The sequence below is a fragment of the Magnolia sinica genome, chromosome 2, assembly GCF_029962835.1.
Source record: "Magnolia sinica isolate HGM2019 chromosome 2, MsV1, whole genome shotgun sequence".
NCBI classification, from domain to species: Eukaryota; Viridiplantae; Streptophyta; class Magnoliopsida; order Magnoliales; family Magnoliaceae; genus Magnolia; species Magnolia sinica.
Window position 1 is genome coordinate 54,238,085 of NC_080574.1, and position 7,566 is coordinate 54,245,650.

The 7,566-nt window shown below is 34.6% G+C and overlaps 1 long non-coding RNA gene across 1 annotated transcript; it reads left to right on the plus strand.

Moving 5' to 3' along the window:
• The first annotated feature begins 2,835 nt into the window (after positions 1 to 2,835).
• Positions 2,836 to 3,649, plus strand: LOC131228890 (uncharacterized). The gene is made up of 3 exons (XR_009163100.1): positions 2,836 to 2,952; positions 3,081 to 3,172; positions 3,507 to 3,649. It is a non-coding gene; the product is annotated as an uncharacterized LOC131228890 (long non-coding RNA).
• The last annotated feature ends 3,917 nt before the right edge of the window (positions 3,650 to 7,566 follow it).

Sequence of the window (7,566 nt, forward strand, 5' to 3'; positions counted from 1 at the left end):
TAAATCTACTTTTGTCGAGCGGTTTAGTGAAAATGTCAGCACGTTGATTCTTGGTAGGGATATATTCCAAAGATATAACCTTTTCTTCTACTAATTCTCAAATATAATGAAATCTAATGTCAATGTGCTTAGTACGAGAATGTTAAATTGGATTTTTTGAAATATTTATGGCACTGGAATTATCACAATATAATAACATAGAATCCTGTTTAATTCCATAATCACTTAGCATACGTTTCATCCAAATAAGCTATGTACACGCATTACTAGCTGCGATATATTTAGCTTCAGCTGTTGAAAGTGATATAGAACTTTGTTTCTTGCTAAACCAAGAAACTAAACAGTTTCCAATATAAAAGAAACCACCACTGGTTGATTTTCTATCATCAAGATTACCAGCCCAGTCAGCATCTGAGTACCCAGCTAATTGAACACTAGTCTCATGTGGATACTAGAGACCAAGATTAAAAGTACTTGCGACATATCGCATAATCCGCTTGATAGCAGTCAAGTGCGACTCTTTAAGATCAGACTGATATATAGCACAAATACCAACACTTAGAACGATATCGGGTCTACTAGCAGTTACATATAGTAAACTACCAATTGTACTCCCATATAATTTCGGATCCATATTTTTACCCGTAGAATCTTTTAAGAGTTTTAAAGTTGTACTCATAGGAGTATCAAAGTTCTTACCTTCACTACCAAAAAAGGGGTAAAGGATTCAGACTAAGTTACTTTTTTGCTACGGATATAAACCGTATCTATAGTTACTATGGTTTTAATCTGTAGCTGAAAAAGTGCCACACCGTTAACAATCAACAGTGGTGTAAGGGGCTCTATACGGCCTAAAAAATTATATGATTTCTATCTAATTCGTCCATCTATTTTGAAATATTATTATAAAGCATAAAACTAAAAATCAACTAGATCGAAGGCTAAAGTGGACCACACAGTAGGAAACATGGAGATTAAATCGTATGTGCTTCCTGTGGTGTGGTCCAGTTAGGCCTTTAATCTACATTATGTTTGGGATGATGAGCTAAAATAATTTATTAAAATTAATGGACAGAATTGATAATGCAAATACATCATGGTGGGCCCCACGGAGCCCCTGAGAGGACCGTCCACAGCCCTACGCCCAAAATTGAGCGCGCGCCCAAATGTCACCCCATTTCTCTCTCTCACTCCATACCCTAACCCGTCCTCTCATCTTCATCCCTCTCTCTCGTTCCCAATCTCCTCTCTATCTCCATTCCCTCCGTCAGCACTCTCCCTCTCCCTCTCCCTCACCTTCTCTCGAGCTCCCGCGCCCTCACACCTCCTTCAACAGCACCGGCTCTTTAGCAGCGCTGCCTCCGCCGGCTCTCCCTCTCCCTCTCTCGAGCTACTAGGTATTTCTTTTCATTGATAACTTTAGAGGATACTAAGTTGTTTTGCTAGTTTTGAGATTATTAAATACAATATATTGAACTGATTCTATTTGTGAATTCTGTTGTTCCTCCTACTCTATGGTGGATTGCATGCATCATTTGTGTTTTTATTGAGTAGAAATTTCTTTAAAGATTCAAATTTATGTCGTTGTTGAGGTAGTTTTGTCTGAGAAGAGTTTGTGATAATCAGTTCCTGTTATGCTGAAATTTGATTTGTTATCATGTAGTTTTAAGATTGTTGGATACATTATTTTCAATGGGTCTTTTTTGTTATTTCTTGATCTTCTTCTTCTTCTTCTTCTTCTTCTTCTTCTTTTTCTGTAATTTGTAGTTGTTATAGAGATTGAAGGATTTAGTTCAGTTGTTATTGACGTAGATGTGCTTTTTATGGTGGCGATGGTTATGAAGATTTATTGTGATTATAGATGCTCAGTCATGTGGTTTTGTTTGTATAACACATCTTACTTGTTTCATGTTTTGAGTTTAGTCTTCAACGGCTAATGATGTTTTATGGCATTTGAAAGGATATTTGATACATTCTTATGCCTTCAATTTTATTATTTAGTATATGTACAACACCATTTTACAAAACTAAGTTGATGTTATTGTAGTATTGGTTTGCTTTTGCAATCCTGATCCATGTTTGGCTATTCCACATGTCATTCAAGAGCTTTGGGGATATTGCTAACATCCCCATAAAGGTTGGGACATTAGCACTCCCCATATATGTTTAAATATATTCTATTGTTGATATTTACTAAAGAAAAGAATCTTGGATTTGGAAATAGGAGCCTCTCATTTTGCTTTTAATCACTAGTGTTACAATTGGTTCATTGAAGTGAATGGGAAAACACATGAGATGCGATAAGATTGCTAATGCACACTATACGGCCAGTGGTCTCCAAGAATGAAAAGAACCATATCACCTAGTGGAGGATGATTTAAGAGGAATCATCATGATTTTTTTTGGTAAGATGATGTTTTCTTCGATAAGAAAAAAAAAATTCAAAAAGAAAATCCAATTCCTGATTTTTGACCTGTACAACTCATGTATAGTTTTTTGGGAGATTTGTGGCATCCCTACGGTTCATGTTTTGCAAAATCCCAAAAGTGAAATTTCTCATATCCGTGAAGATTTGAACTCTTGGTGATGATTTTTGTCATACTTGTTTGTTGCCCAGCCATGGAACAATTTTCAGGGATTTTGGTTCGACATGATCTCAAGTCTGTTGGTCATGGTTGATGTCATGAAGTGATTATACAATTTATTCTGATGATAGATTTTTCATTTTTGGTATTTGTGTGGCTCTCAAATGCTGCGCATGAACTTGTGGTTGTGATCAATTACTTAATCATTTCACCATAAACATCTCTTAAGAACTCATCATTGCATTGTGATTGTTCTTTTTAAATATTTTTTTTTAATAGGGTTGCAGAGAAGATGAAACCCAAGGTTGGAATCTCAGGTCCCTGAGAAAGATGTTTCCAAAGACAAGCATTGAATTATCTTAGGCAGGTAGTTTATAGTATTAACTTGCTGCTTTGCTTGTAAATCTTGAAACATCACCTTGGTCTAGAGCAGAGGAATTGTAGGATCTTCAATGCGAGGCAATAAAACTAATTTTGCTTTTAAAATCTCTTTAGGAATTAGGAAACTGCTTATGTAAACTAGTCTAAACCTGCTCTATGCTGTTACCTTTTTTGAAGATCTTGAATAAAACTAATGTTGTTGAGAGGTGAGATGTGCATTCTGTGGAAGATATAGGGAAACTACTTCTCATGATCTAGTTTTGCTGTTGATATGATTATTTTGTGCATTCTCGTCATGCTTGAATGGTCTAGATCGATGAACCATCTCCATTTCAACAAAATGGGTTCGTTGGGACACCATTCATGTCCTAAATCATGAGGACCTTGTTATCTCTCAATTAATGTCTCATTTGGCCATCCTTTTTACCTTGTCATATCATTTTGTCAAATTGTATTTTATGTTTTTAAGATTTTATAAATTCTTTAATTGTTTCTATCTTGTTTTTAAAAAAATATAACAAGGTTTGATTCTTTGGTCAGGTTCCCAATATATGACTGTTGTAGAATATGCACCATCTCAACGTGTTCCAAAACTGTGGGCTAAAAAAGATGGCCATGAAGGGACCATATTCAAAGGTGATAATATTTTATTAAGAAAAGAAGAATATAAAATAAAGAATGAAGCTGGCGATGAGACATCACCACTTGGGATAAGGACTCCTCCTCTCAAGATGGTTCAAAAACCCCAAAAGGTAGATTGACAAACAATTTACAAGATTTTGCTAAATTGATGAGAATTCCTGTTTCAAATTCCTTTTTTAAGCCTTGATTATTGGTGAAACATGATTTGTAAAGCTGAGTAGAGGTAGTAACATGATTTGTTAGCTATGTTGGTAGTAACAAGGTGACAACCTACTGTTGAGTCTGTCATTTGTCATTTCATTGCTGTAAGTATCCTTTTTTTCATCCTCTTTATATTTATTTGCATAAAGTTTCATTGAGAAATGTTGTTATGAACCTATGATATACATTTCTAAAATGCATGGTGATTGATTAGGTCTTTTCATCTGGTGGCCTGCCACTTGGATGGGCAATAGCCCACATATTGTAACAGTCAGACAATTCTGTTCAACTCATCATTTCAAGTTTGCCTTCTGAATAAAGACAATATGATCATTCTCAAAGGTATTGTTTTTAATAAGCAAGCATTGATTTTATCAGTTGATATGCCAATGAGATCGAACTTTGATTGATTTGATTTGTAGATGCTTTTTTTAGTTTTTTTTTCTTTTTCATTCTATGAATTGGTTTTGCAGAGGTTTTAGCTATGGTGTTGATGTTCATGGTAGTGTTTGATGATTGATGTGGGTGAATTCTTTTTCATTTTCTTTGTTGATTAGTGATCCTCTTTCCTCTTCTTCATGTGTGTTTGGAATGGTTCTATGAATGGAACAGATCATCTGTTTCTTGATCTACTGCTAGTATACATCAGATTCAAAGCAAGTGTTATATTTTAGTTAGTATTTGCTTTATTATCTTATGTCTTGTGATTGAAGTACCTTGACTGCTAGTATTTGCTTTCACACTGGAAGAGACGGCGTTTGAAGTGTTGAATTTGAATTATCAATGAGATCTATTGGATTAAATTCAAATCTTGAAATCAGGATCCGTTTGTATTCATATCAGATTTAGATATAGCATGATTCAACTCAAAAAATATCTGATTTATCACATATAAAGATCTGATCTTACACATAAAAGATCTGATCTGTTTGTAATGGTGATGCTTAAAATTCAGATCTTTTTGTTTCTTTTTGCTATTTTTCTCCAGACCTTATTTACAGTGCCAAAGGACTTGCAATTCAATCAATTCATTTAAGAGAATTCAGATCTATTTGTGCATGCCCTCCTAGGTATCTTCTTCCATAGGGAAGTTGATCTTTAGTGATAGGTTTACCAACTCATTAATTCAAGCATTTAGGACATGATGGAGCAGAATTCTAACAGGTTCATTTGCAGGATTGTCCATTTTAGCTTTAGTAGTCTTACCCAAATGGTCCAACTATTGATCATAGAAATTGAATAAACTTGCTAGAATTTCAGATTAATTGCTGAAATTTCACCATTACTTGCTACTTTTGTGATTAATTACTCCGATTGTCATATTTCAATATTGAAAATTCATAATGATCTGACCTGCTTGGAGGAAATCAATATCACAAGTACAAGCTGAAAAAGCAACCTAGTTGAATCCTTGGAGGAGCTTGCACCTGCTTGCACATTAGATGTGAATTTTCCTCCATGGTAATATCACCCTGAAACAACAACTTGTTTCATCATTACAAATGAATTTTATTTTGCCTCGGTTATAGATTGAAGAATCCTTGGAGGAGCTTGCACCTACTTGCACATTAGATGTGATTCGGTCCCTCTAAATGCACATTAGGTGGAATTTTTAAAATGCTTGATGGTTAATTTCAAGAGTTTTCCGGCTTCTTCTACTATCATGTGAGGACCTCAAAGGCCCAACTAACTTGAGATTTTTATATGCAGGTTGATGTATTTTTAGCCCCATAGATCAATGTTGCCACTACAAGGTTCAATATTGAAATGGTAAAGTTTTTAACTATTTATTTTATCTTTGTTTTTTTCCTGTTCTTTAGATCGTCTTCTTCTGAATGCCCATTCAATTAGTAGAGGAATGCTGAGAAACTTAGAATATTCATTTTCTCTTCATAAATAAGCTGAAAGCAGCAATTAATTCCTGATTTCTCCATCTATTGTTCTTTTCTAGTAAGGAGTTCACGAACCTGAGACTCTTAGCATTGGAATGTCCTAACTTAATCTTCCACTTTGCCATATAGTCTATCTTGCCAATTTGTACATGTGGGGCCACAAGATTTCATACCATAGTTCTTTAACAATAATGTGTATGTAGGTTAGGTTCAAGTTCAAATCAGACCTGATTCAGCTATATACAAAACTGGTATAAGTTGGTTTTGTCTAATTTCTGGTTTCTCACTTAATATAGATTTCCAGCTAAGCACCTTACTGCATGTTTTCTTTATCATTGGATGGGATCCATTGACCTGATCAGATGACCCAAATCATTTGTTTGCTTAGTTCTTTAGGGGAAAGAAAGAGGTTATAAAGATATAAATTCTACAATGCTGGCTCTGCAAATGTCTGCATTACGCTTGAATTTTCAATTTTTTTATTTTTTATTTGTACCAACTGGGTACATGATTTAGTAATCCTAACCATTGATTTAGTAAGGCTCATAATGGTGGATCACAAATTAAAAATATAATATTTGGTAAAATTTTAACCTCCTGTTTCTATCTATAAATAGATGGTTAGTAAGAAATGATAGCAATGGTCACATTCAAATGAGAAGACCAATCATTCGATGGATGTGATATTTCCTTTCCGGATTATGTTAGTGTGCGTGATTTCAGCGTTTCAGATGGCTGAAGCTATGGCCCAAATTATATTATCCGGCTTCCTTGGATCCCTGGATTGGACGAATTCGGTGGATCCTGGGGCCAACCTTGATATATGTGCCTTACATCTATGCCGTCCATCCATTTCGAGATCCTATAAGTGAATAAGATCCAAATCTTAGGTAGACTACACGGTAAATATTAGCGATTGAATACCCACAGTTAAAAAACTTCCTAACGGCCACCGATATGTTTGTTTGACATCCACTTGTTTATAAGGTCAGAAAGACCTAGATGAAGCGACAATACAGATTTTAGCTTGATCCAAAACTTTCATGGCCCATGAGAAGTTTTTAATGGTTAATCACCACTGTTTTTTTGTTGTATGGTCAACCAGAGATTTGGATCTGCTTCATTTGAGGTTCATGCCCTAAAATGAGATGTCAAAATGGATGAATGATGTGGAGGTTGCTTAGTGGTAGACACTGAGATCATGGCTTCGACTGCTCATGTGGGGTGTGTGTGTGTGTGTGTGTGTGTGTAATATATACAAAAAAAAAAAAATAGCGCCCTCATATTAGGATTGATTTTTTTTCCCTTCTTTCATTTCTGTGGTTTGTGTTTATCCCTCTTCAATCTCTCCAAAATTTTAGATTTTATTTTTTCTTTTTCAGAATTACAGGTTCTTCCATTTATAGATTACTCTATCTTAACATTTAAAGGTGGAAAAAAAAAAGAGCTATATCATGTTAATATGAACCAATATTTGACTTTAATGGTGCAATAGGTGATACATTCAATCCATGGTGATAAGAATTTTAGGATTATACTGCTAAATCTTTATAAGTGATACATTCACGATAAGTAATTCAATGAATCATGATTTTGAATACTGCTATTTCAGAATATGTATTGATTTGGTATGCATACATTTTTTCAGCCTCACATGCACATGATAAAAGAGGGAACAGGGGAAAAAAAGGATAGAAAATATCTGCTTGTACGTTTTGTTCTCAAGAAGATTTTGTATGGAAAAAAAAAGTGTATCACAAAAGGATAGAAAAAGGAAAGAACCAGGATTTCATGTTTCTGCATGTGGGTTTTGTTCTTAAGAAGATTTTGTATGGAAAAAAAAGGTGGGAATTTTGAATCTTTGA